General features: G+C 45.5%; 7 non-coding genes across 7 annotated transcripts; 2 read left to right on the top strand and 5 right to left on the bottom strand.

Annotated features, from left to right (window-relative positions):
- Nucleotides 1–876: 876 nt before the first annotated feature.
- trnaf-gaa (transfer RNA phenylalanine (anticodon GAA)) lies at nt 877–949 on the bottom strand. The gene has a single exon. It is a non-coding gene; the product is annotated as a tRNA-Phe (tRNA).
- A 1,028-nt stretch (nt 950–1,977) lies between these two features.
- trnad-guc (transfer RNA aspartic acid (anticodon GUC)) lies at nt 1,978–2,049 on the top strand. Its single transcript has one exon. It is a non-coding gene; the product is annotated as a tRNA-Asp (tRNA).
- A 621-nt stretch (nt 2,050–2,670) lies between these two features.
- On the bottom strand, nt 2,671–2,743 carry trnav-cac (transfer RNA valine (anticodon CAC)). Its single transcript has one exon. It is a non-coding gene; the product is annotated as a tRNA-Val (tRNA).
- Nucleotides 2,744–4,083: 1,340 nt separating this feature from the next.
- trnav-aac (transfer RNA valine (anticodon AAC)) lies at nt 4,084–4,156 on the bottom strand. Its single transcript has one exon. It is a non-coding gene; the product is annotated as a tRNA-Val (tRNA).
- A 109-nt stretch (nt 4,157–4,265) lies between these two features.
- Nucleotides 4,266–4,338, bottom strand: trnaf-gaa (transfer RNA phenylalanine (anticodon GAA)). Its single transcript has one exon. It is a non-coding gene; the product is annotated as a tRNA-Phe (tRNA).
- A 2,481-nt stretch (nt 4,339–6,819) lies between these two features.
- On the top strand, nt 6,820–6,891 carry trnah-gug (transfer RNA histidin (anticodon GUG)). The gene has a single exon. It is a non-coding gene; the product is annotated as a tRNA-His (tRNA).
- Nucleotides 6,892–7,610: 719 nt separating this feature from the next.
- Nucleotides 7,611–7,683, bottom strand: trnaf-gaa (transfer RNA phenylalanine (anticodon GAA)). Its single transcript has one exon. It is a non-coding gene; the product is annotated as a tRNA-Phe (tRNA).
- Nucleotides 7,684–26,311: the final 18,628 nt, after the last annotated feature.

Here is a 26,311-nt window from a genome sequence, read left to right as displayed (position 1 = left end):
GAAGAGAGCACAGCCCTTTCCGCCCTGCCGCGTGTGTCTCGGTAACTCGCTGTGATCGTATAGTGGTCAGTACTTTGCGTTGTGGCCGCAACAACCCCGGTTCGAATCCGGGTCACTGCAGAATAGGGGCGTCTGCTTTTACTACTCGCACGAATGAAGGCAAAAAAAAGCCAATCGACGTGAACGAACGGCGCTTTACAGAGGAGTACTGCCTGACTGGATCGTTGATGAACGACAGAGGCCACTCCGACCTCTTCTCGGTTTTCTTCAATGACTTACTAAGGATCTTCTTCACATTCGCCCATGCAGGGGAAGCCAGTTACACCAAAGCAAACGCAGGAAAGTGCATTTCAAGCAGAGACCAGGAGGGACTTGTTTACACCGAGAGTGGGCGGAGAATGGAACAATGCGCCCAGCCCTGTTGCTGGAGCCGATTCTTGATGAGCTCTTGGGCTCACTAAGAGGCCCCCGCTGGATGCTAATCTTTCTGTTGTTCTTGCAGGTCCTGCGCTGCTTTTGAGCCGACAGAGCTCGACCTGGTCTGTCGGCACAGCCCAATTGCAAATGATCGGCTCCGCGTACAGAAGGAACGTGCGTTTGGTACAAGAGTGCACGAAGGCACCGGAAATACATTGGGAACAAATGACCGGTCGCTCAAGACCTCTGTGAAGTACAGGAGCGTGCAAAACGAGGCCGTTTCCGCCCGGTCTCAAACCGGGGACCTTTCGCGTGTTAGGCGAACGTGATAGCCGCTACACTACGGAAACCTGTAGGGACTGCTGCTGGTGTCTCGCTTGCGTTTCGGGCTGAGAAAGGGACGCGTCACTTTAGGAAGGGGGCGCTGGAGAGAGGAACAAAGGTCGCGATGAAACAAAATGCCGAAACCCGGGATCGAACCAGGGACCTTTAGATCTTCAGTCTAACGCTCTCCCAACTGAGCTATTTCGGCAGTGCGCAAAGCCCACAGCCACCTGCTCCAGCCTTCCTGTGTTGTGGCATGAGCGCACCAAGAGTAGCGGGAGAGTGTTGCAGGAACGTCACTCAGAAGGAAAGCCACCCAGCTGCGCCCTCTGAGCTCTGTCCAGCGCATCTTCCTCGCATGGACTCCTGCCTGCGACGGGCAGGAAACAATTAGCAAGAACAGAACGACACCCCATGGGTGTCTCATGACCGCACCTTAGGTTGTGACACGTGCAGGTGTGAGGGGTTGCCGGGCTACTTTGGAGCAGAGCTTGGGCGGAGGGGGGGCGGGAAAGCAGACAAAGAGGTGACACCTCAAGGTCTGCACGATCACAGCTCTCCGCCGCCCCAGGCTTCCGCTCGATAAGCTACTGGACACACCCGCCCCTCCTCACACAGACCGTGGAAAAGCCCCCGAGTGGGAGGGCTCTCTCTTCCTCCCAGGAGCTCTTGGACACGACGCCCAGACAGGGCGCGGGGAGCCGCCGCCTGCAAACACGGCTCCAGGCAGGTCTCCACTCCGCAGGAGCCGCAGAGCAGAGGAGATGAGGGCAGCTTAGCTCCTGTGCAGAGACCTGAGCTGTTGTTGCTGTGGATGCTGTCTTTTCTGCACTCGGGGTAGGAGTGAATGTTGAGTTGCCCTTAGAAATGAAGCAGAGCACTTCAACGGCACGGGTGTGTGTGTGTGTGTGTGCGCCTTGGTGATTCTGGGAGACAGATCGAACCTGGGCTAAAAGAGAGGGGGCTTAGCCCTCTTCCATTTGCTAGTTCAAAGTTGTACAACCCCTTTGTATCTGCTAGGCGGCGCAGTCGTCGTGCACAAAGAACGCTTTGAAAAGCGTCAAAGGCAAGTCATTCCGAGTTGGTCGTTTGTGTTTTCCGTTCAGACGCGAAATGCTGACATGATCTCTCGGCTCCTCGGTTGTCATTTCTGCTCCATAAAGGGATCACAGCACGCGTCGGCTTCCAGCATGCTGGGTCGGGACACGATGCCGGGGGTTGGAGAGAGCGATGTCTTCCTCGTTAGTATAGTGGCAAGTATCCCCGCCTGTCACGCGGGAGACCGGGGTTCGATTCCCCGACGGGGAGTAGCTTTTCTTTCACCTCCTTAGAGAAATGACTGCCTTTCACTTCTCTGTTTTCTTTCACAGCGTCGTGCACCTTTTCATTGCTCTCGCTTTCAGAGCCTCCGCACGGCAGTCGACTCGACATCAGGAAGCACATTGAAGTGAAAGCAGGAAGCGCTGCGACATGCGCTGTGCAGATCCCGCCACACTAAGAGGTGAGTGGGTCTGTTCGATGCACATAGAACGCTTTGAGAAGCGTCAAAGGCAAGTCATTCCGAGTTGGTCGTTTGTGTTTTCCGTTCAGACGCGAAATGCTGAAATGATCTCTCGGCTCCTCGGTTGTCATTTCTGCTCCGTAAAGGAATCACAGCACGCGTCGGCTTCCAGCACGGTGGGTCGGGACACGATGCCGGGGGTCGGAGAGAGCGATGTCTTCCTCGTTAGTATAGGACCTGTCACCTGTCCCCACCTGTCACGCGGGAGACTGGGGTGCATCAGGACGCGCCTTGAAGTGAAAGCAGGATGCGCTGTGACATGCACTGTGCAGATCCCGCCACACTAAGAGGTGGGTCCAGTGGGTCTGTTCGATCACAGCGCTAGGCGAATCCCCAATCCCCTTTTGTGCCTTGCGACAAAAGATGTCTGTTTCCGCCCGGTTTCGAACCGGGGACCTTTCGCGTGTGAGGCGAATGTGATAACCACTACACTACAGAAACGGTGGTAAGATGTGCCCAGCGGCCCAGCGCTGAGCTTCGCCAATGCGATTTAGCTGCTTCCAGTGCCTTTATTGGAGTGCGCTGATGGACCGTGCTCTCTCTCCAGAGACCAGCACGCCTGTCATGGACGGAGCAGGAAAGGCGGCGCCACATTCTACAGCCCTCTCCACGCAATCGACGAAATCGGGCTACTGAAGTGGAGAAAATCGCCTCTCCAGAAAGTGCAAATATCATCTTGGAGACTATAAATCCTATTGCCGAAGGTCAGCCCTGTCTACCAGAGTAACCCTCCCACAGCGATGATCAGCTCGTCTCACACGCGAGAAGTTTCGGTTGGAAACAAGCGCCCCCTCTTCTTGCACGTTTTGCACGTTCGAGTAGTTTTAATGCGGCTCTTTCGTACACGGTGCTGATCTTTTGGAAAGCAGGAGGCAAAACCGAGTCGAACCGCCTGGGTGAAAACCAGGAACCCTAACCGCTAGACTATATGGCAGCGAACAACCATGCTGTTCCCGGCATCATGCAAGCAAACTACATAAATATGAGAAAACACGCAAGAGAGTTGTCACTCAGAGTGTCGAAGGGTCGATGTATACTGGGGCTCAGTTGAAATGCAACGTCAGGACTTTTCCGAATTATGTCACACGAAGAGAGCACAGCCCTTTCCGCCCTGCCGCGTGTGTCTCGGTAACTCGCTGTGATCGTATAGTGGTCAGTACTTTGCGTTGTGGCCGCAACAACCCCGGTTCGAATCCGGTTCACGGCAGAATAGGGGCGTCTGCTTTTACTACTCGCACGAATGAAGGCAAAAAAAAGCCAATCGATGTGAACGAACGGCGCTTTACAGAGGAGTACTGCCTGACTGGATCGTTCATGAACGACAGAGGCCACTCCGACCTCTTCTCGGTTTTCTTCAATGACTTACTAAGGATCTTCTTCACATTCGCCCATGCAGGGGAAGCCAGTTACACCAAAGCAAACGCAGGAAAGTGCATTTCAAGCAGAGACCAGGAGGGACTTGTTTACACCGAGAGTGGGCGGAGAATGGAACAATGCGCCCAGCCCTGTTGCTGGAGCTGATTCTTGATGAGCTCTTGGGCTCACTAAGAGGCCCCCGCTGGATGCTAATCTTTCTGTTGTTCTTGCAGGTCCTGCGCTGCTTTTGAGCCGACAGAGCTCGTCCTGGTCTGTCGGCACAGCCCAATTGCAAATGATCAGCTCCGCGTACAGAAGGAACGTGCGTTTGGTACAAGAGTGCACGAAGGCACCGGAAATACATTGGGAACAAATGACCGGTCGCTCAAGACCTCTGTGAAGTACAGGAGCGTGCAAAACAGGGCTGTTTCCGCCCGGTCTCGAACCGGGGACCTTTCGCGTGTTAGGCGAACGTGATAGCCGCTACACTACGGAAACCTGCAGGGACCGCTGCTGGTGTCTCGCTTGCGTTTCGGGCTGAGAAAGGGACGCGTCACTTTAGGCAGGTGGCGCTGGAGAGAGGAACAAAGGGCGCGATGAAACAATATGCCGAAACCCGGGATCGAACCAGGGACCTTTAGATCTTCAGTCTAACGCTGTCCCAACTGAGCTATTTCGGCGGTGCGCAAAGCCCACAGACACCTGCTCCGCCTTCCTGTGTTGTGGAATGAGCGCACCAAGAGTAGCGGGAGAGTGTTGCAGGAACGTCACTCAGAAGGAAAGCCACCCAGCTGCGCCCCCTGAGCTCTGTCCAGCGCATCTTCCTCGCATGGACTCCTGCCTGCGACGGGCAGGAAACAATTAGCAAGAACAGAACGACACCCCATGGGTGTCTCATGACCGCACCTTAGGTTGTGACACGTGCAGGTGTGAGGGGTTGCCGAGCTACTTTGGAGCAGAGCTTGGGCGGAGGGGGAGCGGGAAAGCAGACAAAGAGGTGACACCTCAAGGTCTGCACGATCACAGCTCTCCGCCGCCCCAGGCTTCCGCTCGATAAGCTACTGGACACACCCGCCCCTCCTCACACAGACCGTGGAAAAGCCCCCGAGTGGGAGGGCTCTCTCTTCCTCCCAGGAGCTCTTGGACACGACGCACAGACAGGGCGCGGGGAGCCGCCGCCTGCAAACACGGCTCCAGGCGGGACTCCACTCCGCAGGAGCCGCAGAGCAGAGGAGATGAGGGCAGCTTAGCTTCTGTGCAGAGACCTGAGCTGTTGTTGCTGTGGATGCTGTCTTTTCTGCACTCGGGGTAGGAGTGAATGTTGAGTTGCCCTTAGAAATGAAGCAGAGCACTTCAACGGCACGGGTGTGTGTGTGTGCGCGCCCTGGTGATTCTGGGAGACAGATCGAACCTGGGCTAAAAGAGAGGGGGCTTAGCCCTCTTCCATTTGCTAGTTCAAAGTTGTACAACCCATTTGTATCTGCTAGGCGGCGCAGTCGTCGTGCACAAAACGATTTGAAAAGCGTCAAAGGCAAGTCATTCCGAGTTGGTCGTTTGTGTTTTCTGTTCAGACGCGAAATGCTGAAATGATCTCTCGGCTCCTCGGTTGTCATTTCTGCTCCGTAAAGGGATCACAGCACGCGTCGGCTTCCAGCATGCTGGGTCGGGACACGATGCCGGGGATTGGAGAGAGCGATATCTTCCTCGTTAGTATAGTAGCAAGTATCCCCGCCTGTCACGCGGGAGACCGGGGTTCGATTCCCCGACGGGGGGTAGCTTTTCTTTCACCTCCTTAGAGAAATGACTGCCTTTCACTTCTCTGTTTTCTTTCACAGCGTCGTGCACCTTTTCATTGCTCTCGCTTTCAGAGCCTCCGCACGGCACACGACTCGACATCAGGAAGCACATTGAAGTGAAAGCAGGAAGCGCTGCGACATGCACTGTGCAGATCCCGCCACACTAAGAGGTGAGTGGGTCTGTTCGATGCACAAAGAACGCTTTGAGAAGCGTCAAAGGCAAGTCATTCCGAGTTGGTCGTTTGTGTTTTCCGTTCAGACGCGAAATGCTGAAATGATCTCTCGGCTCCTCGGTTGTCATTTCTGCTCCGTAAAGGAATCACAGCACGCGTCGGCTTCCAGCACGGTGGGTCGGGACACGATGCCGGGGGTCGGAGAGAGCGATGTCTTCCTCGTTAGTATAGGACCTGTCACCTGTCCCCACCTGTCACGCGGGAGACTGGGGTACATCAGGACGCGCCTTGAAGTGAAAGCAGGATGCGCTGTGACATGCACTGTGCAGATCCCGCTACACTAAGAGGTGGGTCCAGTGGGTCTGTTCGATCACAGCGCTAGGCGAATCCCCAATCCCCTTTTGTGCCTGGCGACAAAAGATATCTGTTTCCGCCCGGTTTCGAACAGGGGACCTTTCGCGTGTGAGGCGAACGTAATAACCACTACACTACAGCAACGGTGGTAAGACATGCCCAGCGGCCCAGTGCTGAGCTTCGCCAATGCGATTCAGCTGCTTCCAGTGCCTTTATTGGAGTGCGCTGATGGACCGTGCTCTCTCTCCAGAGACCAGCACGCCTGTCATGGACGGAGCAGGAAAGGCGGCGCCACATTCTACAGCCCTCTCCACGCAATTGACGAAATCGGGCTACTGAAGTGGAGAAAATCGCCTCTCCAGAAAGTGCAAATATCATCTTGGAGACTATAAATCCTATTGCCGAAGGTTAGCCCTGTCTACCAGAGTAACCCTCCCACAGCGATGATCAGCTCGTCTCACACGCGAGAAGTTTCGGTTGGAAACAAGCGCCCCCTCTTCTCGCACGTTTTGCACGTTCGAGTAGTTTTAATGTGGCTCTTTCGTACACGGTGCTGATCTTTTGGAAAGCAGGAGGCAAAACCGAGTCGAACCGCCTGGGTGAAAACCAGGAACCCTAACCGCTAGACTATATGGCAGCGAACAACCATGCTGTTCCCGGCATCATGCAAGCAAACTACATAAATATGAGAAAACACGCAAGAGAGTTGTCACTCAGAGTGTCGAAGGGTCGATGTATACTGGGGCTCAGTTGAAATGCAACGTCAGGACTTTTCCGAATTATGTCACACGAAGAGAGCACAGCCCTTTCCGCCCTGCCGCGTGTGTCTCGGTAACTCGCTGTGATCGTATAGTGGTCAGTACTTTGCGTTGTGGCCGCAACAACCCCGGTTCGAATCCGGGTCACGGCAGAATAGGGGCGTCTGCTTTTACTACTCGCACGAATGAAGGCAAAAAAAAGCCAATCGATGTGAACGAACGGCGCTTTACAGAGGAGTACTGCCTGACTGGATCGTTCATGAACGACAGAGGCCACTCCGAGCTCTTCTCGGTTTTCTTCAATGACTTACTAAGGATCTTCTTCACATTCGCCCATGCAGGGGAAGCCAGTTACACCAAAGCAAACGCAGGAAAGTGCATTTCAAGCAGAGACCAGGAGGGACTTGTTTACACCGAGAGTGGGCGGAGAATGGAACAATGCGCCCAGCCCTGTTGCTGGAGCCGATTCTTGATGAGCTCTTGGGCTCACTAAGAGGCCCCCGCTGGATGCTAATCTTTCTGTTGTTCTTGCAGGTCCTGCGCTGCTTTTGAGCCGACAGAGCTCGTCCTGGTCTGTCGGCACAGCCCAATTGCAAATGATCGGCTCCGCGTACAGAAGGAACGTGCGTTTGGTACAAGAGTGCACGAAGGCACCGGAAATACATTGGGAACAAATGACCGGTCGCTCAAGACCTCTGTGTGTCTCGAACCGGGGACCTTTCGCGTGTTAGGCGAACGTGATAGCCGCTACACTACGGAAACCTGCTGGGACCGCTGCTGGTGTCTCGCTTGCGTTTCGGGCTGAGAAAGGGACGCGTCACTTTAGGCAGGGGGCGCTGGAGAGAGGAACAAAGGGCGCGATGAAACAAAATGCCGAAACCCGGGATCGAACCAGGGACCTTTAGATCTTCAGTCTAACGCTCTCCCAACTGAGCTATTTCGGTAGTGCGCAAAGCCCGCAGCCACCTGCTCCAGCCTTCCTGTGTTGTGGCATGAGCGCACCAAGAGTAGCGGGAGAGTGTTGCAGGAACGTCACTCAGAAGGAAAGCCACCAAGGTGCGCCCTCTGAGCTCTGTCCAGCACATCTTCCTCGCATGGACTCCTGCCTGCGAGGGGCAGGAAACAATTAGCAAGAACAGAACGACACCCCATGGGTGTCTCATGACCGCACCTTAGGTTGTGACACGTGCAGGTGTGAGGGGTTGCCGGGCTACTTTTGAGCAGAGCTTGGGCGGAGGGGGGGCGGGAAAGTAGACAAAGAGGTGACACCTCAAGGTCTGCACGATCACAGCTCTCCGCCGCCCCAGGCTTCCGCTCGATAAGCTACTGGACACACCCGCCCCTCCTCACACAGACCGTGGAAAAGCCCCCGAGTGGGAGGGCTCTCTCTTCCTCCCAGGAGCTCTTGGACACGACGCACAGACAGGGCGCGGGGAGCCGCCGCCTGCAAACACGGCTCCAGGCAGGACTCCGCTCCGCAGGAGCCGCAGAGCAGAGGAGATGGGGGCAGCTTAGCTCCCGTGTAGAGACCTGAGCTGTTGTTGCTGTGGATGCTGTCTTTTCTGTTCTCGGGGTAGGACATCAGGAAGCACATTGAAGCGTTGCGACATGCACTGTACAGATCCCGCCACTACTGGGCCCGATTTCCCTGGATCGAAACCGGGCGGACACAGGCCCGTTTCGTTTGTTGCCATGCACACTGTTTGGGGATTCGCCTAGCGCTGTGATCGAACAGACCCACTCACCTCTTAGTGTGGCGGGATCTGCACAGTGGATGTCGCAGCGCATCCTGCTTTCACTTCAATGCATGTCCTGATGTACCCTGGTCTCCCGCGTGACAGGTGGGGATACTTGCCACTATACTAATGAGGAAGACATCGCTCTCTTCTTAGTGTGCAAAACACTTACTTGCAGCATTGTGGGTGCTGTGGTTTAAATGCTATTGGTTTGTGAACAGAATACCCCTATTCCAGTGCATTGTGCCACATTAAATAAACACACGAGAAAAAGAGATTCAGAACGCAAAGCTGTGTCAGTGTTCTGTGTAAAAAATCGGTTTGAACATCATGGGAGCTGTTTTTAATAAGCTGCTGAGTAATGAATATTTTAATCTTCCTGCTGTCAGTAGTATTGTGCATATAGTTGACTCTTACCTGAATGAAAACAGGACGTAAAGGAAGGGTTTCAGAATTCAGACAAAGCTTTATTCTCGTGCTTACAGTCCGAGTAATTGGAGACTGCGCTATTCTGTTGCCTATGGTCATATACGGGTTTTTCGCATGAAGCCGTATTGAACAGCATTTCTCGCGTTGTGAACTTGTGTATACAGCGGTCCCCCGGGTTCCACTTAGTGCGTAATTATGCATCGATGAAAAACCGGAGGTTTAAAAAAAGATAATTAGCTCACTGATACTTTGATGTAGAGGCTGTGGAAATATCCACGTCGTGGTCTTTAAAATGCATTTGGTTTGAAGGCGTTCTGTGCTTCCGTTGCGAAGATATGGACAAAAGAATATTCGTGCTTGGTCCAAAAACTGTAATATAAACGAAAAAGTTAAGGCTGAGAAAGCATTCACAATGTATTTTATGCACAAAGCAAGTATTCTCGCGAATCTAAGAGGTTTCGTGTAAACGCTACAGGCGTGGCAAAATCGTTTTCGAACTTCAAGCTAACTTTACCCCCGGTGTTTTACGCTGCTCCTTTCTACACTGAACTGGTCATTTGGACACCGTAAGACAAGAGAGACACATTTCTATGTAATCAGGAAACCAGGAATCCTAACCGTTAGCCCGTTAGTGCCACAGAAAAAAAAACGTTTCAGCAAGATAAAATTGCAGGGTAAACACATTTTTTTCTTTTTCGTAGCGCTTGTGTTTTGTTTGATTTAGCGAATTTTATACACTTTATTTCTGACACATGACTTAAAAGGCTGGTAGAGTATATTTAATACAAAAGCGCTGAACAACAATTTTCATCTACCGTATTGTCATGTTTTTTAAAAAAGCAAGTTAAATGCATGTATAGTAAATGTTTTTTTTTCATATAATAGTGTTTATGGTCTGATAAACGTAATTCATTATTTAACGGACATTTGGTATAATTAAAAAAATACTCATTCACGAATGTAAACATTTTTTACAATAACGTGTTCTATTATACATGCAGCAATATCACCAGACAGTTTAATGGTCTGTCGTCCTTTTACAGTTCTGGGTTTTATTCTGTCTTCAGATGCTCCAGATGTATTTTTAAAATACGTAAATAACAATTCTGGTGCAGCAAAGCATTCTGATTAATTCAGATTCACTCTTCACGTGTGTTATAGATATCATATAATGTTTTTGTATCCACGCAAAATCTCGCATGAAGTTGATAAACTTTGCTTGTAACATATTTAACAAGGCACAGTGCCAAACTATTAAAATACATCAGAAAAGAACCCGAACTCATCTAATTGATGTATTTGAAACGAACGGGTGGGAGACTTTAATATGGCGTTCTGGAAATTCACTTTTAGGAGTTTTCGGAAGTCTGGACCCAGATATACAGTGAGGGAGGAGTGCTTGACTTCCTGCTTTCAGCTCGTGCATTGTTTCTACGTGTGAAAACCAACAGAGAGAGCTTTATCGGTTCACAGAAACGTCCCAGCAGTTTTCTAGGTTAAGATGGAAGAATAAATGTAATAAATGGAGATGTTATTGCTGCTGGGGAGTATGAAGGCGGTTTAGCGAGGCGGTGGCGTGTGGAGGGAGGAGACGCGCATTCCGCACGGGCAGCGCAGAGCAATGAGTCACACCTGCTGCGCGCTGAGTCCTGTCCTATATAACCGCTGAGCCCGGACACAGCCTCTCCAGCCAGTGCTGGAGTTTTTTTTTTTAAATAATACTTCAGAAAGTGCAGGAACTGACTCTTTTGCTCAGTTGAGGCTATAGGAATCTGTGTTTCTCTCAGGCTGTCAGGAATAGCGCTTATTATATTTTTTTCTCAGGCTAAACAGTATCATTGGGCTGAATTTCAGTTAAACGCCTAGTTTAGAAAGATCAAGAATGAGTTAGGGAAGACAGAGGTGGAGACTAATGGAAGTTATGAAAGCCATTAATGGGTTGTCTCTGCTTGAGCTTGATTTAGACCTTAGTAGTGCAAAGTCTAGGGGTTAATTGCAACAAACTGAAAGTGAAGTACTAACAGGCGTTCAACCCGTGTTTAGTACGCAGCTGTGGTCTGAAGTTGTGCTCCACCTTAAGTCCAATTGCAATGAACGTTGCTATTGTGCTTAGTCCAGCACCGTACTAAACCTGTTCTCAATTGCAACGAACACAGAGTAATAGTTGTTGCCCTCTAGAAGTGACTAAACTAGTGAATTATTTTAAACCACCTCTTAATATGGCTTGAGCAACTTAGTACCATACTTGGTGTAACGATGAATTGCATTAGAAGGCTCCAGAATATAGTGGAAATAATATCGTTACCACGTACTGAATTTATGCATCCGTCGCTTGAAAACATTGTAATATTTAATTAAAATTGCTTAACACTCATACCACATTTATTCATAATGAAGCTGATTAATATGTGTATTTACAAAAGTGACATTTACTAATTATGTTGAATGTTAATCATTACTAGTAGCTGTGAAGTTTAAGGTGCTAGGGAGTGAAGAGAACAGAACTTAAACTATTATTTATATAAATGTAGCGTGAGGCTTTAATGTGTTCTATAAAATCGAGGAGTCAACTGGATAGATTTGTTAAATATTTTAGTGATGGGTCTCCGTATTTGTGGTTATCAGAGGAAAGCAGGGATGAGGAGGAAATAGGTGGCACCCAAGCATGTTAAAGGAAAAAACTCGGCATCTTAAGTGATTTATTATGGTTTACAGTCCCTTTTCTGTCCTGTGGCTGTGATCCAATGACTGTGTTGAAACAGCCAGGGTTGTGCTAGCTCTTGATGGACTGGTATGCAAACCAAATGACAGACAAGCAAAGCAATGTTTTACAATTCTGAAAGCTCGTTCAATGTGGCTTCTTGTGTTTTTATGACTCCTGTTATAGTGCTGGTCTTGTAATGTTGTTGGATTGTGCACAGGTGTCAGAAGATACCGTTATAAAGGATAAGCATGAGTTAGCAAAACAACACGCCAGCAAGCACTTCCCCACTTTGAAAGGAAGATGTTGGAACTGATTAAAGAGCTTAATCTGAACTGACACAGGAGAGAGAGAAAATCAAAGTTCTGAAAAGTAAGCACAAGGCACACCCTGCTAAAGAAATGTATTGCCTTTAAAAAAATGCTTAGAAGGTCAGAGGAACAATAGTTGTGTTGTTGTTTTTTTTTGCTCAAGTATTTTCATAAGTTTAATTTCCAGTTCTGTTAAAAATAAAACTTAACTTTACTGATTATTAGTCGGTGTCCTTTGTAACGATTTAGCTGTAATGATGTCTGCTTATTCATCTGGAGTATTTAACAAAATTAATTCTGCAATAATACAGTAGTGTTTAATTTCAAATGCACAGCTGCTGTTCTCATTTGTTTCATGACTGATTATAATTGGGTATCTCATTAATAACTATGTAGCCTCATCAGGTGAATTGTCGCCTAAATGCAATTCTTAAATTAAAAACTATATACAATTTAATAAGTTTAAGCTTTGTATTACATTGTTAAACATTAAACTGATTAAACAGTACACTGAAGTGTTATAGAGGACACAAATTGTGTATTTCGTCTTGCATTAAAAAAAACATTCATTTTAATGTGATATGAAAGATTAATAATGAATAACATTGGATAGGCTGTAAGCTCAAAATATTACTGTAGTCCACTTTCTTTCTAAACATCTGCATCAATTTGTCTCATTCACCCACGATTACTTAAACATTCTGCCTGCCCTTTTCAGCTATAGCTTTGTTTGAACCCAGCTCCTGGCATGAGTTTTCCTTTAACAAAAACATTTCTTTGAAAAACTAAAATAGTAAATTATATTGATTTGTTGCTATTTCTAAATATCACAACATGTTCAAAGTTAAGTGATTTATTAATAACAACTAATAATTTCAAACTGCTTGTATTCTAAAATTGTATCTTGTTTGGGGTGATTTGTCACTGTTTTCACAATCTTGAATTTATTAAACATCTGAGATATGGTGTTCTATACCTCTGTTTACTTTCTGAAACTCCATCGATATTTCCTGTTTTCACACAGATAAGAATAAACTGCACGTGCAAATCTTTTCACAAGTGTAAAGATGTTCTGTGCTCAATAGCTCTTTAACACAGTGCACATTATGTCATATCTTTAAACATCAGTTGAAGCATTCTGAAGTCTGACAATCGTAAAAAGTTGCCAAATAGTATTGGTGAAACTGTTACCTGTCCTGGATAAAGCGATTAGAAAATAGTTGGATTTACACTTGTAAGAAACTTTCTGATTTTAATGGGATATGGAAGATATTAATGATAAATGATTGGATGGTCTAAATGGAAGATGTATAGAGGAGACATGTTGAGTCTTTTCTTTTCAGCTTGAAATTAACTTTTGCCTACTATGTATATTCCAATGCAACGCAGCTCCATACTTTTCACAAAGTCTAGGCTAGGTGTTACACCCCACTGTGTTTATGTAGATTAGACAGTTCTACTTGGGGAGGGGAAGGAACTTTCAGTTTTCTGGTGTCATTGTTGGCCTTTAACATAAGGCAACCAACAATCAAATGTCCTGTTTTTTCTTAAGTTGAACAAAGATGTGCCACGTGCATACAGTGTCATGTTGTATACTTTTAATGCTACTACAGTACAGCTTGTGGGAAATACATTTGTCCTGTATCAAAGTTTAACTTACCCTACATTACAAACTGAGTGAATTCAACAGAATCGATGGCTAAAAGCAACATGTCAAAATGTTCCCAAAATAACAAAAAGTGAACGAGTTGAGGATTCGATAATAGAGTAATCATAACAATAACTCCCGGGTTGTTTAATGCAATCCAAACGAAAGAAGGACACTTAAATAAACATGAAAAAACTATTTTTTCATTGACGAAAAGTAATGTCGCACTCTCTCTTGTTTAATCTGATTGTTTTATTGCTGCACAGACTAAAACCAGAGAGAAATAGCACCTCTTTCTTTGAAGCATTTTGTTTATCCTATCATGTATCGGTTTCCAATCATACAAAGTAAGTTCTGAGAATCTCCAATTCAACATACCTATGGTTTCCTGGAGAATGCAAAGCCCTTTTGCCTCTGGCCCAGTCAAAATTTATGGATGTGGTTCACCCCCAGTCCCAAAATTGCGAAACGGAAGAGTGGCGTAGCGGTCGGCTCTGTCCCCTCTGTGCCGACACACTGCACATTCAATCCCTCCTTCTCTTGACTGATGGGCAAAAGGTGGACATCTGGGAGAACTGTACGTGGCATCTGTGAGTTCTGCTGTGTAGATGGTGCTTCCTGAGGGGAGAGAGACAGTGGGGACGGCACCAGCCAATTCATTAGTGGTGGTGAGCAGAGAGGACAGGATGGAGTGTCCTGAGGGGGTGTGCTCTGCTGGGGGCGGAGGGTTGTATGGAGATACGCATTGCACCAGGTACAGCAACCTGTGTGGCAGGGAGGGGCACTTTTCAGGAGATGAAGGTCTGTTTGGAGACGGCTGACACCCTAGTGTTTGACTGCTGGAACATACAGATGCAGCCATTCAAAATGCGTGGGCGATACCACATTATTTTCCGGTACGCTGTACGCAGTCTACCGCGAGTTACCGGTAAATACCACTAGTTACCGTAAATTCTCCTATAATACGGCAAGCAAAATAATAGTATCCAGGAATTTCCGCAAGGTGGAGCTAATAAAGCTCAACCTCTCATGTTTGAGCTGTCGCCATCAAAGTCTTTAACGAAGATATTACTAATAGTAGTAATAATGAATGACCTTGGACGAGCTGTAAGTGTAAACTCAAAGTATTGCCCTGGTCAACATTCTTTTTTTCATTGACCCTCTTTGTAAAAGTAACACCACAGCATTTCGCAATCACGCATTTGTTTCCAATCATGCAAAGTACAGTAATTTTTGAGAATCAATTCACCATGCCTTTCACATGCTCATAAAAGAGATTGATTTAGGAACATAAACATATTACCGTATGCAAACTGTACTGTATACAGTATGTATATGTATATTTAATGTCTTAACTGTGCCCTTTAAGTATTGAATATTTATATGGAATTTTACCACTGAAGGGAAATCTTAGTGCCTGAGCATAAAAAGAATAGGAGCATACTGCAACGCGTGTGAAGGCCATAAACGATATTAATTTTGGAACATAAACATACAGTATATGGCTGGTTTCGGTACTTTAAAGAAAAAATACACACCAGTATTCCATTTCTCCCTAAACATTTTAAGCATCGAAGTCTTTAACTAACATGTGAAATAACGTGTATAAAAACTGGTAGTTATAAGCTTTTCTGCGAATACGCTCGATACCAGAGTCAACAAGCATACTTTTAGAATTTGATTAATAGGGAATATAATATGGAATGGCGTATCTAAAGAAATTAATAACGATATAATTATATTCATGTACTGCAACAGAGTAGTACACGCTGTACAATGTCTGTTGATTCTGTATGTGTAGGGCATGTTTCACAACTCCTCATGTGACCTTGCTGGTGGTACTGTGGTCTATGTTCCCAACTTGTAAACCTGAGGTTGTGTGTTCAAATCCAGCTAGTGATTCTTATAACAAACATTTCTTTGAAAAAATAGAATAGCAATATTATGGACAATAAATTTACAATAAATATCGAAAAGCACATATTAAATTTTGGAAATAGTTTTAATATGTTAATAGTTCCCTGGTTCTGCACCCCCTCCCCCCTCTCTCAATTCAATTCAATTCAAGGTGCTTTATTAGCAGGGCTCGTCATGTGTCTCTCTCTGGTCGGGGCGTGGGAGAGCTCCCTGGCAGGTGGTGACGGAGAAGAAAATAAAGCCAGCTTTTAACTCCGCAAGTCTGAGTTTTTGGGTCCGTCCTTTCCGAACCCAAAATCGTAACACTATTATTCTGTCCATCGAAAACCTGTTTATATGTGACCTTTCAGAACACCTATCTGTTTTCTTCCTGGCACAATTTATGAGCACTCTGTGATTAAATTAATTCTCGTTACATTATCATTCTCACTGTGCATAACAAGGAAGATTAATAAACATAAGGTTGTCTAATGACAATCTATTGTTTATCTCATGGCTAAATAGTCAAGTCTAGCCAAAAGAGAAAACATCGACTTTAAACTACAGCGAAAGTATTAATGGTTTTTAATTACCATACTTTATGGTACATGACTTTGCTAAAACGTATTTACGCGTAAAAAAAGTGATTAAAACGTAAAAAAAAAAACATTCCAATGTTAATGCGACATGGAAGATAATGTGGTGTATTGGTCGTTAGTGAAAATATTTAATCATTTAATCTCTTTACTGTGCACATTTTAATCCACTTAGTATTGAATATTTATATGGAATTTTACCACTAAAGGGAAATTTTAGTAGCTAAGCATAAAACGCAGAGGAGCATAACGAAGGTCATAAAGTTCATAAACGATATTAATTTAGGAACATAAACATATTATGTAAACTGTATGTTGCTGTTATTGGTATTTTAAAGAAAAAATACACACCAATACTCCATGTGGTTTTCATCACTCTCTGCGGGAGTGCTGGCTGTGACGAATTAAACCGGTTTCACAGGTATTTTCAAAGTAGAAGGGGTCGAGTCTTCAGCAGGAGGGGGGAACAATCAGCCCAGCCGTGTGGAATACTACAGAACCATAAACAGACAATACACACTAGCCGAATATTTGACCAAGATATCCAGACACAGCTGTATGAGCTCCACCAGTAAAACTCAAAGTATTACGCTGGTCCACACTATTTGCAACCATCATTTTAAATGAAAAGACTTTATTTTTTCATCGACAAAAAGTAACACCCACCACAGCATTTCGTTGATCTAACTAACAAGGATGGGACATGGGACAAAAACTGTTCAATCCCTAGTTCGTCTGGCATTTTTTTTACTATAACAAAAAATAAAAATTTCCTTGCTTTTAAAAGAGCGTTTCATAATTTCTAGCAACGAAAATTATTAAACTGCGACATTATCATTCAACGAAAGCTCAAAATATCACAAGGATCCTCAAGAGATCAACAAAGACAACAGAAAAAGATATGTGTATAAGATACTGTCCATGGGAATCCAAACTTTTTTATCTACGCTAAGAAGTAGACTTTAAAATTTCTTCAGTACACAGTGAAGTCAAAATTCCGGGATGTGCCTATATTAGTACACTGGGCAAACTTTCCGAGGTCAAATTCTTCCAGCACGGGTGTACCTTTAAAGTGGAGACGACGGCACAGACATTTTTTGGCATGCATAAAAAACAGCAATTCTGTCAGTGAGCCCTAAATGAATTAATAGCAAACATGGTTTCATGGAGGGCTTCTCAGATAGTTGGGCCTTCAGGTAGATTGTCAGGTGAAAGGATTTGTAAATATATTTTGTTAAAGCAAGTCGGTTTTTCCGCAACACATAAAATACATTTTTCCAAGAAAGTTTAGCCTTTGTCACTAATGAAACCACTAAATAAAGACATAAATATAGAAATCTTAAGATTTTTTTATTCAATGTTGGTAGCAGGATGAACTGTCAGGTTGAGCTAAGTGTATATTTTGTTGCAGAGTTGCTGCAAGATGTTAACAGTGAAAAAAGGTATTTAGAAATGAGTTATTTCCAGAAGAAAATTTTCAGAATAATCGGTGCCATTAACTGCTCCAGGCAGCAGAACTGAGCACCGTGCCTCCTCCCTCTCTCGGTGCTGCACCGGGTCTAAATATCTAAACATATGTATCTATATAGCAGGAAGTCTCACTATATTCCACTTTTTTCTAAACACGGAAAAACAGATTCACACCGCGACGCTGTGTCACTGTGTAAAAAAAACCGGTTTGAACACCCTATATTGCAAAGAGCTGCTGAGCTACTGTAAGAATAGGAGTTCCAGCTGTCAAAGGGGAAAGTGCCCGCGGTCTTTTAATTAGTATTAATATAAGTATTTAGTGGTATTAAATAAATACAGCTTTTTAGTATAGATTACACTTTTCTAAAATGTATTTAAAAATAAAAATGATTACAATCTAATCTTTCCACGTTTGATCCAAAAATCCCAAGAAAAATACATCTAAATAGGGAGAAAGCTATGCTGAAAGTTTATTAAGATACTTAGAAGACAAAATAAAAATTTAAAGATCGTTTGCACAGCCTAAGAGGGGGGGTCTACTCTCGGTGACAGCTGACAATCCTCCATACACTCAAGTGAAAAATTAATAATGCCAATGTAAACGTCATATTTACAATTTGTTGATAATAGAAATGTTAAGTTTTCTAAAGCTTTGTGATATCTTTACCCAGGCAGCAAAAGATCAGCTACACTGGGAAGATGCGACACAGAAGATATGATTAATAACCTTTTAAATCTGAAGGGAGATGTAAAGGGATCCCCCCACAAACACACACAATAGAAGCAGGAAGCAGAAGCAGGGACAGTTGTCAGAAGGAAAGAAGGTGACTATTCATTGTTATTAAAAATGGCTTAAATTCGATCATGTTGTGATATTTAGAAATATAAAAAGTCAATTAATTGTTCATAATATTGTTATTCTATTTTTTCAAAGAAATGTTTGTTAAAAAGAAAGTTACAGTACCAACTGGATTTGAACATATAACCTGTGAGTTACTAATCCAGCACATAGACCACCAGGCTACCAGGAAGGTCACATGAGTGTAGGTGAAACAGCCCTACACAAATATAATTTTATTGTTATTAATTTCTTTAGATACACGATTCCATATTATATTAGCAGAAAAGCTTAAAACTACCACTTTTTATACGTGCTATTTCACATGTTAGTTAAAGACTTTGATGCTTAAAATGTTTAGGGAGAAATGGAATACTGGTGTGTATTTTTTCTTTAAAGTACAGAGACCAGCCATATACTGTTTGTTTTTGTTCCAAAATGAATATCGTTTATGGCCTTCACACGCGTTACAGTATGCTACTATTCTTTTAATGCTCAGCTACTAAGATTTCCCTTCAGTGGTAAAATTCCATATAAATATTCAATACTAAAACAGGCACAGTAAAGACATTTAAATCTTTCTACGACCGACCAACACACCACGAGTGCCCCTGACGGTCAACCAATCACGTACCGCGGTATTTCACATCATGATGCGCGAGGACGTAGCCAATTACCCGCGGTACGTGTCTGTGCTGCACACTTTGAATGGCTGTATCTGTACGTACGGTTTTGGGAAACGCACGAAAAAGTAGTTTCCAAAAACCCTACTTTTTCGTGCGTGTCCAAAAAACCTGCTTAATCGGTCATGTAGCGGCGAGGCTTATTAATAAGGTAGAATTAAGTGTTTTGGAGCTTTCCCAAATGAAGCCCCATTTCTCTGTTCATCTCTGTGGTGCAGCCACAGAGAAACTATTCATGCAGGCTGATTTAAGGTTTCGGCCAATGGGTCCAAGTGCCAGAACGAACCGGTCCTCTTCCTGACTTGCTGGGACCCACAGTCATCTTTTCTCCTGTGCGCAAACTGTGCTAGTTAAAGCCAACACTAACTAGCCAGTCAGTGAGCATCAGCAGCGCACCGTCGCAAGCCGCACAACACAGCCTGGCACGGAGCCAGCGAGTGCGGATTGGACAGCAACAGCCTGCAACTGTTTCTTTGTGCCCGCAGGAAGATCTGAATCCCCAAAGATTGGATGAGTATTCAACTTCAATGCATTACAGCTCGAGAATTCAATTGTTATCCCAACCAGTTGATATCAATTTAATTCCTAAGAGTTATGTACTTGTTTTGAGTATCTAATGTAGAAGTTATAACCAAGTTCATTTACGAAACGGTCTTAATGAATGATATACTGAACGTATGTCCTCTTGATATGTGTAACTCTTTGTAACTGACCGAATATACCTTTTGTATTCTGATAACCCTCTCGATAAGAACTGTTAGGTTTATATGCATATTCTATGTATTAATAAATGTGTATCCTCGTGTATTAGTACCTGTGTGCGCGTTGTTTGAGTTATGTCGCATGGTTGGATTCTAAAGCCACCAAAAGAATCAACTTTGTGATTTACTGCTACAATTAATAATTGTCTCAGTAAATGCCCAAACCCTACAGAACTGGTGCCTTCAGAGAGCCACTATGATTACATATTTGGCGTCCCTGAACCGGTTTTCCCTACATATACATACTGTATACAGTACAGTTTTCATACAGTAATATGTTTATGTTCCTAAATCAATCTCTTTTATGAGCATGTGAAAGGCATGGTGAATCGATTCTAAAAAATTACTGTACTTTGCATGATTGGAAACAAATGCGTGATTGCGAAATGGTGTGGTGTTACTTTTACAAAGACGGTCAATGAAAAAAAGAATGTTGACCAGGGCAATACTTTGAGTTTACACTTACAGCTTGTCCAAGGTCATTCATTATTAATAATATTAGTAATATCTTCGTTAAAGACTTTGATGGCCACAGCTCAAACATGAGAGGTTGAGCTTTATTAGCTCCACCTTGCCGAAATTCCGGATACTATTATTTTGCTTGTCATATTATAGGAGAATTTACGGTAACTCGCGGTATTTACCGGTAACTTGCGGTAGACTGCGTACAGCGTACCGGAAAATAATGCGGTATCGCCCACGCATTTTGAATGGCTGCATCTGTATGTCCCCCAGCTCTGAGCCCATTGGGCCTGCTGGTGTGACCAGAGCTGCAGCGTCGCCATGGTGGTGGGGGTCAGTTCGGCTTTTCTGTTGGAATGAACAGGGGGGTTACATGATGGTGCTGTCTGTGGTCTGGTTGTCCTGCTGGTCTGGATGAGGGGTGCGTAGTGTGGTGCAGGTTCTTGTCCCATCCTGCTCTTGGTCCAGGTTGGAGGGTTGCACCGATTCTGAGTCTTGTTAGCTGGTATGGATGGGTTTGGGGGTGTCGATACCAGAGTGGTCCGGGGGGGGTGCAGGTGTCTCGGGGGCATTCTTGTTTTTCTGTGAGTTCAGGTTGATTCTGTTGGTTTTGCCACGAATCTCCCTCACGCAGGCAAGCGCTCCCCCATTCCCTCGAGCTCTCCCCGTACCAAACGTCCACGCGTCAATCAGTCCTCTACTTAAACCCTCATCTGTCCCCCGGTCATTGCTCACGATTGAGATTCTCTCCCGGAGCTTACCTACTAACTACGCCTTTGCCTTACTATGACTTCTCCCCTGGACCTCGACCCCGCTTTTCCGACTACCGCTTTAGCCACTCGATTTTGTACCTTCGCCTGTTTTACGCTTTCTCGGATCCTGACCCCAGCCTGTCTCTTCGTTTACGCCTCTGCCTACCGACGCAACTTCTACGCCTTCCCGGACTCCGACCCCTGCCAGTCCCTTGACTACGCCTTCGCCTGTCGATTCTGTGCCTACGCCTGTACTACGCCTTCCCGGACTCGGACCCCTGCCTGTTTACATCGACTACGCCTGCGTCTCGCTCCAACCCTACCAAGGGCACCGCATTGGATCCCTATCCTCAGCAGTCAGCCCCTGTGTGACGGGTTCTGAGTGTCTTGGTTACATCCGTTTGTGTGTATAGATGAAAAAGCTATTGAAGAGCACCCCCACACCCCCCACGCATCTCAGTGGAAGTTGCCATGTTCAAAAAATCCTAAAAAGAGAATTAAAGTTTCACACAACAAAGCATGACTGTGAAAGGTCAGGAGGCCTGCCTAGTGAGCACAACACTTGATCACAGTCAGAAAATAATTAAAAAATAAAGAAATGGTCCACAACTCAAAGCAAGGTTGTACAAGGTTAAGGGGGCTATCTGGTGTGTAAAACACTTGGTTTCAGCAGTGTGGCTGTTGTATTTGAAATGCTATTGAGCCATGAAGACGACCTGTCCCAGTGTATTACCTGTAGTGTTTTCAAAAAAGCATAAAAAAATAAAGGTTCCACAACCCAAAACAAAGCTGGGAAAAGTCAGAGGACCTGCTTAGTGTGCAAAACACTTACTTGCAGCATTGTGGGTGCTGTGGTTTAAATCCTATTGGTTTGTGAACAGAATACCCCTATCCCAGTGCATTGTGCCACATTAAATAAAAGCCCGAGAAAAAGAGATTCAGAACACAAAAGCTCTGTCAGTGTTCTGTGTATAAAGTCGGTTTGAACATCATGGGAGCTGTTTTTAATAAGCTGCTGAGTAAAGAATATTTTAATCTTCCTGCTGTCAGTAGTATTGTCAATATAGTTGACCCTTACCTGAATGAAAACAGGACGTAAAGGAAGGGTTTCAGAAATCAAACAAAGCTTTATTCCCGTGCTTACAGTCTGGGTAATTGGAGACTGCGCTGTTCTGCTTCCTATGGTCATATATGGGTTTTTCGCACGAAGCCGTATTGAACAGTATTTCTCATGTTGTGAACGTGCACACAGCAGTCCCCCAGGTTCCAGTTAGTGTGTAATTACGTAGAGGCTGTGGAAATTTCCACTAGTCTTGGTCTTTAAAATGCATTTGGTTTGACGTCGTTCTGTGCTTCCATTGCGAAGATATGGACAAAAGAATATTCGTGCTTGGTCAAAAAAATGTCATAAAACTAAAAAGTAAAGGCTGAGAAAGCATTCACAATGTATTTTATACACAAAGCAAGTATTCTCGCAACTCTAAGAGGTTTCGTGTATACGGTACAGGCATGCCAAAATTGTTTTCAAACTTCAAGCTAACTTTACCCCGGTGGCTCGCTGGACTCCGAAACTCTGGTTGACAACGTGACGCACGGCACTTGGCCTGCTCCAGGTGGCGAGACGAGGAAGACTGGGGTGGGTGGGTGGAAATGTGAGGTCACGCAGGGGCGCGGGAATGAGTGTTGTAACACGCGGTAAGAGCAGTAGGGGAGTGGATCAGGAAGGGGGTGGGCGCGTCATTTCCAAGACGCAAATCGGCTTTTCCGTCGCCGCTGCCAGAGCCCCTGGCCGCCGAGCGTGCCGAGCGCCGGTTGTCGATAGATCACGGCAGGGACTTTTCGTGTTTGAACGTCGGGCTTCAAGTGTTGACACTTTTCAGAAGAGATTTTCCGCAGTGGTCAGCTCGCACCGGTGCGGGAAGATAACGCGCTAACGCATCGACACGCTTTCATTGGCGCCCCGCCTTTGAGAGCGGGGTCGAGTCGCAGACGGAGACGGTGTGGCGTGTCACCAGGGGGTGTTACGGCTGCCACCCGTTTTCACTTCCCCGAGTGGTCAAGTACTGGGCGGCGATCCTTCTGTGTGGAGTCTGTAGTCGAGTCGAACCTGAAGAAGGCTCCATGGTCGAAACGTTGTTTTCTTTCTTCTCTCTTCAGCAGGGAATTTAAACCTGTTACGTGTGAACTGATAGATACTTTATTGATCACGTGAGGGAAATTGCACTGCGACAGCAGCACTGTCAACGCAGCGACAGTGTAACGAAATGATACAATAATACAACAATCCAATCCAATCAGTCTAGTCAGTGAGAAGTGCACAAAGAAGAGTCGCTCACAGTCCAGAATACACAAAGAACAAACCAGAACAGTACACAAAAAGTTGTATTGCACATTATAAATATATTGCACAAGTCCCTGGCATCTATTGCTAAAAAAAAAAAGTTGTAAACGGGAAAAAAACAGATGTAAGCAGAGAGTTTACTGTTTAGTGCAAAAACTGTATCCCCTCAAAACCGGGCAGCTTTCTGGGTGCAGACGTGAGCAAGGTGACGTCTGTGCGCTCTGTTCGGCTGGACAAGAGCACCTGCGCTGTGTGTGTATATAAACATACAAAGTTCAAGGAGGGAGCTGCGTCCGAGGAAGAAGTAGAGGTTGATTCCTGTGCTGAAAAGAGAAGAGAGACATAGCTTTTCGGCCGTGGAGCCGAAAACAGAAACATTTACAACGCTGTTTTGCAAACCTTTACCTTCAAGCAGGTAAATGTGTTCGATATAAGGAGCTTGATATCACATTATAACTCGCAAGCTAATGTGGGAAAGAAATAGAAATAATTTGTTTATATAGTTTATATTTATATGTTATATTTGTTTCCACCGTGTGGATTCATGTCGCGTTCACACAACGAAATAGTGCGCCGCTACTCCGTCCTTTCATGTGTATGAGGTGGAAATGCAATATTATTTCAACCCCATTAAAAAATAAACATTAAGCAAGCGAAAAACAACATTGTCCTGATTTGTAATAATAATAATGTATTGTGTTGTGTGTTATTGTTGTTTTTTTTGTGTGTGCGTTTATACTTTTTGACATACTTCTTCTGTTTTGTTTTGTATTGAAATAACAACATGAATAGTCAATCATCCTTACACGTCTGTAGCGCTTTTCTGGACTCTCCACTCAGAGCTCTTTACAGGTCCTGGGGATCCCACTATTACCACAAGTGTGCAGCCCCACCTGGATAATGCTGCAGTCCTCTCCCCACAAACCAGCTCTCAGTGGGGAGGAGAGCAGAGGGATGAAGCCAGTTCAGAGAGGGGGGTTATTAGGAGGCCATGATGGGTAAAGACCAGGAGGGATTTGGCCAGGACACCGGTGTTAACACTGGATTTAGTCGAATGCTTCATTATGTTCATATTAGGTGATATCCTGTAAAAGTTTTAAAAAGTTTTTTTATAAAACCTCCTTTTGCGGCTCTTTTTTTTTTTTTTTTTTAAATTTAAACACCAGAAATACAAAAAAAGGAGACAGAAGATTAAAACCGATCCAGAAATAGACAGACTTCACAGCCAGAGGACTTCCCCATTATAAAAGCTGAAAATGAGGCTTACATCGTAGGCCCTGCCTTTTGATCCTTTACATTTCTAACAGGATCAATTTAAAAAAAAAAGGAATCCTACCTAAAAAGCATGAATAGAGAGAGCAGTGCTGGGACCCTTGACTCTTGTGGAGGAAGTTATTTCGCCAAAATCGTGACCTCAGCTCTTCCTCCCATCTCCTGGTTCTAGGTGATGGGAGGCCCGTGGCGCCCACACGGGTCCCTTGCACGGGCGGGGCCGCCGCCGCCGCCCTGCCCTGCGACCTGGAGCCACGCTACGAGACGCTGTGGTTCGTCCAGCAGCACGACGCGCTGGCCCTGGTTGTGTCAAAGGGGGGGGATTATTTTTAACACAATAACGTGCTACTACTATGATTCCTGCATTTTCTATAGATTCTACGCGCTCCTTCCGTGTGAAATGAAACACCCAATGTCGCGACAGGCTCGGCTGCAGGAGAGACGGACTTCAGTTCTGTTTAAAACAAAAAAATACCTGCCTGTAGGAGACTTTCGCTCTGCAGAAGAGCTTTGTCGTGGTCTAAGCAGTCAGGATGTTACTCTGCGGTTTTTAAGGCGCTGTTCCGGGGGGTCTGCAGTAATTGTTCTCGCTTATTGTGGGCTCCTTCCTGTTCCTTACTTTTTGACGTTGGGAAAAAAAATTAAATTCCCCCCCTGAGAATCTTTACTTCTTGTTACTTTTGAGCCGCTGGCAAGATGTCATATGAAAAAAAGGAGCACGTGTTTATCTGTGTTCATCTGTGGCTGAAAACGGGTAGTTTGGACGTGTACCAAAACAAAACCGCCAATGCTTTAACGCTTCTCACGCGGAAATGCAAAAGGACTGAACCTCCAATTAAAACGTGAAAAATAAACATGACCGATGTATGTAAACAAAATGGGCTTTCTTGTGCGCAGAAAACAAACAACAAATCACTCCTGTCTGTCTTGTGGGGTCGTGAGTGGTTAATTGGTTCCAGGGGCTCACCCAGCTGTGTCTGGAGAGAAGCCTGGGTATGGGCTTCAACCACAGGGCTGGGCAGCTTGTTCCCAACCCCCACCCCTCTCTGTGTACGGAAGCGCCTCCTGTCCTGACTAGAGGAGCTCATCTCAACCCAGGGTTTGGGCTTCAAACAAAGGGCTGGGCAGCTTGTTCCCCACCCCCACCCCCCCACTGTGTAAAGATGTGCCTCCTGTCCTGACTGGAAGGTCCCATCCATCTGTGTCTGGAGAGAAGCCAGGGTATCTGCTTCAACCACAGGGCTGGGCAGCTTGTTCCCCACCTCCACCCCCCTTTTTGCAAAGTAGCACTGCCTGCTCTCTGTCTGAAATGCCCTTCCTCTGTGCCCTCTGGTCCACGATTCAGTATTCACTCTGAAGAAGCCAGCTGGACTGACTTGGCCAGTGACCATTAAGGATTTGGAAAATTTGTATCACATTCCCCCCATTCTCCTCTGTTTGAGAATAAAGAGATCTAGTGACTTATCCCTTCTTTTCAGCACAGAAATGTATCCTATGTGATCCCAGAGCAGCGATGTCTTTTCGAGTAAAATCGCATGCAGCATTCTCACCAAGGTGTGAACTATGGCGGCGTGCGGGTGGAACATAGCGTGGTTTTGTGTTTTGCAGCAGGTACCCTTGTGTACGAACGCGCCTTTCTGCACTGTACTGGGGCATCTGTGAACAGGATGTTGCCG

The sequence above is a fragment of the Lepisosteus platostomus genome, chromosome 5 (genome assembly GCF_059453375.1).
Source record: "Lepisosteus platostomus isolate fLepPlt1 chromosome 5, fLepPlt1.hap1, whole genome shotgun sequence".
In the NCBI taxonomy this organism is placed as follows: Eukaryota; Metazoa; Chordata; class Actinopteri; order Semionotiformes; family Lepisosteidae; genus Lepisosteus; species Lepisosteus platostomus.
Note: the sequence above shows the minus strand (reverse complement) of the source record. Positions and strands in the feature narration are given on the sequence as shown.